At 44.4% G+C, this 4,007-nt stretch overlaps 1 pseudogene; it reads right to left on the bottom strand.

The window, feature by feature from the left end:
• Positions 1-1,958: 1,958 nt before the first annotated feature.
• On the bottom strand, positions 1,959-2,116 carry LOC129862973 (U2 spliceosomal RNA; annotated as a pseudogene).
• Between the last annotated feature and the right edge of the window lie 1,891 nt (positions 2,117-4,007).

Consider the following 4,007-nt stretch of genomic DNA (forward strand, 5'->3'; position numbering starts at 1 on the left):
CTCTTGGCATGACGTGTCACCAGTTTCCTGTTTTCTGGAGAGCGCGTCAAGGGACCTGGATTTGCCTTCTGATAAGCTGTCGTTATGGACGACTAATATCTCCGGCTTTGATTTTATTTGTATATGTGACAATATCATCGTAAAGTATGTTTTTTCAATATAGTTTTATTAGATTATTGACATTTTTTCGGGAGTTTTGCCGTGTTCCGTTCTCTTCCGTTTGTTGACATGGAGAGATTCGCGCCACTTGGCAAGTGTGCTTGCTTAATCGAGAGGGAAAAAGGCCGTTCTAAATCCAAACAACGATTGTTCCCGACAAAGAACCCCTTGTACAACATTCTGATGAAAGATCAGCAAAAGTAGGACCCATTTTATGATGCTATTTCATATACACTGCTCAAAAAAATAAAGGGAACACTTAAACAACACAATGTAACTCCAAGTCAATCACACTTCTGTGAAATCACTGTCCACTTAGGAAGCAACACTGATTGACAATAAATTTCACATGCTGTTGTGCAAATGGAATAGACAAAAGGTGGAAATTATAGCCAATTAGCAAGACACCCCCCAAAACAGGAGTGATTCTGCAGGTGGTGACCACAGACCACTTCTCAGTTCCTATGCTTCCTGGCTGATGTTTTGGTCACTTTTGAATGCTGGCGGTGCTCTCACTCTAGTGGTAGCATGAGAAGGAGTCTACAACCCACACAAGTGGCTCAGGTAGTGCAGTTCATCTAGGATGGCACATCAATGCGAACTGTGGCAAAAAGGTTTGCTGTGTCTGTCAGCGTAGTGTCCAGAGCGTGCAGGCGCTACCAGGAGACAGGCCAGTACATCAGGAGATGTGGAGGAGGCCGTAGGAGGGCAACAACCCAGCAGCAGGTCCGCTACCTCCGCCTTTGTGCAAGGAGGTGCACTGCCAGCGCCCTGCAAAATGACCTGACAATAGTTGGGGTGACCGCCGGGGGATGGAGGAAAAGACCGCCGGGGGATGGAGGAAACCGTCAAAACCTCCTTTATCTGTTCTAAGGAGCACCTGGAACTGACGGCGGCCATTCCAGAACCCCAAAGAGTCCCTCGCATATCTTGCCCACGACGTTACATCACAAAAACGGTCAAGGAATGCCCTTATGGCAATATCCGATACGTGAGGATTGTACAAATGTACATTAATGGTCCTGAAACTAGTCTTAGACAGACACGTAACATTGAAAAAAGACAAGGGCCTCTCTCCAGCAGCCGACTTGGCTCTGTCCATTATAAGTCCGCACATACCTTCTGTATGAAAAGTCACGTCATATGCTTCCTCCATAGCATTTCCCTGCAGACGCATCACCTCCGGGACTTTGACTTTCAGGGCCCCCATCAAAACAGTTCTTCCAAAGGTATCTCTTGGCAATCGTTTATCTTCTTCCTTCTTCCAAGCGAAACTACTTGTATTCTTTAGTCCAGTCCTGGGGACCGACCCTGCGCTGTTGTTGTTGGCCATCTCCTCACGGGAAAAAAAACGTAATCCACGTTCTTACTGGAAAAAAGAACTGGTTATCTCTCTTACGCCCTCCGGCCTCCGGCTTTTGACTCAGCGGGCTGTGGGGCACCTCAGTACCGAGCTTGATCTGAGCCAAAAGGCCGAGAAGCGATAACCCACAAATTGTCAGAGGTCGGGGCCCGAGACACACTCTGTGCACTCTAGGCCGGGATCTCGCGGGTGTGTGGTCACCGAACCCACTCTGCCAACTTTTCCAGGGCTGTTGGTAAAAAGACAAACACTCACTCTATCCTGACCAAAATTTTTTTTTTTTTTAAGTAAAATGGCGGGAAACTGGGGAACCCATGAAGAGCGCTTCGCCCTACTTTCACTTTGGATGTTTTTTTCCTTTCCTTCTCTTCTTCTGCCGCCCGCCGCCAGCTGTTTACATAGCTTTGTGTATTTTCTTTCCTTGACAACGGAAGAAATGTGTTGCACCGTTCCCGGAGGTACTGCAATACCGGGTCGATGCGTGGAGCGGACGGAGCAAGCCCCATCTCCGAATCCCTGTTCGAAAAATCCCTTTAATATGTAGTCCCAGATATTAAGCTGATAATAACAGATTTATTTATTTATTACAAATTTACTGTGACATTCTTTTTCCATCAACACTTTTCCATTTTTATACAAGTTTTCCACTTCCCCAAATTCCCTTAAAAAAAGTCTTCCCCATGCACTTATTTGTCCATTTCAATCACATTTCTTAACTTCCATACAAACAAATAGAAGGCATCTGCTGGTACCGTTTTGTCTTTCTCCTTTTTAATACAAACATTCCTTTTTTCCCACAGTACCAGCTTCCCCAAACTAATAATACCCCACACGGCTCTGAATTGTTCCTTTGGCAGTGTTAGGATCTCCTCTCCATACACTATATTCTTACCATTCAAAACAATCTTGTTACAGACCATGTTAATGAGGACCAGACATGCGGGGTTATGAATAGGTCTGCAACATACAACCTACAGTTCGTTCGGGCCAAGGACAGAAACCTACCGTTGTGTGTGTTGAATGTCGATCAGGAGAAGGCGTTCGACAGGGTCATGACTTCCTGTTCTCAATTCTAGAAAGAATGAATTGTGGTACAACTTTGGTTAATTGGGTTAAGACAATGTACAATAAGGTATACAGTAGAGTACAAATCAACGGGTTTCTCAGCAAATCGGTACTACAAAAAGGTGGGGTGAGACAGGGGTGCCCATTGTCACCACTACTGTACGTGTTATTTGCTGAACCGCTAGCGAATTTGATGAGGAATGATACAGGTATAGACGGGGTGCATATCCCAGGGAGTAACGGAGAAAGGGTTAAAATTGCCCAGTATGCAGACGACACCACTTTGTTTCTATGTTCTGACCGAGCGATAGATAGGGCGATCGTACTGTTGAAAACTTATGGAGAAGCAGTGGGGTCAAAAGTTAATTTGGGGAAGTCCTCTATGATGTACTGCGGTGCCTGGGAAGGGAGAACAGAGGGCAAGGGAGGCATAACTGTCTGTAAAGATGGGCTAAGCAGAAGGTTAACGATCAGCAGAAAGATTATGGTAATAAAAACAGATATATTACCAACCTTAATCTACCTGGCACTGGTGTTTCCAATCAATGCCAGGAGCAAAATTGTCGTGACAAGGTTGATATTTTCATTTATATGGGGCGGCTCATACGAAAGTGTAAAGAGAGAGATGATGTATGGGAAAGTATGAAGGGAAAGAGGGACATCCCATGTCTGTCTGTGAAACTGGATTGTCTTTTCCTCAATCAGATGTGTAAAAGCTTGTTGAAAGGAATACAACATAAATCTTTTTTTTTTGTCAGGTTGTGGTTCGGGTCCACTAAGAGGGATGTTACCTTGGGACAACAGGGTTCCGAATGCAGAGGTTAAACCTAAGTATTACGCACAGGCCATATCATTTCTGAAAATACACAAAGGAAATTGAAAGAGAGGTCTTATTGGACCACAGGAAAATGTATGAAATTATAAGGAAAAACTGGGAGCAGAGATATGAGGCTGATCTGAAAGTAGTTAATTGGGAGGGGATACAACCAAAATGGATGGATAACGAGTGCAAGGATTTGGGATGGCTGTGTGCTTTAAATAGGTTGGCCGTAAAGGAGAGGATGTATAGGCACAACTGCGCAGTGAACGCAGAGTGCCCCAGGTGCAAAAAAAGTGAAACAGTAATGCATGTATTCTGGGAGTGTGGTTTTGCAAGAGATTTCTGGGGAAAGTGCGCACCCGTTATTAACCTCTACAGAGTACCTAACCCGGATCCGGGATCCCCCCCACCCCCCCACACACTGATTAGCATAGCTAGCATAGCTTCACAAGTAGATAGTAGCATCTAAATATCATTAAATCACAAGTCCAAGACACCAGATGAAAGATACAGATCTTGTGAATAAAGCCACCATTTCAGATTTTTAAAATGTTTTACAGGGAAGACAAAATATGTAAAGATGTAAATCTATTAGCTAAA

Source organism: Salvelinus fontinalis, chromosome 9 (assembly GCF_029448725.1).
Source record: "Salvelinus fontinalis isolate EN_2023a chromosome 9, ASM2944872v1, whole genome shotgun sequence".
Lineage (NCBI taxonomy): Eukaryota > Metazoa > Chordata > Actinopteri > Salmoniformes > Salmonidae > Salvelinus > Salvelinus fontinalis.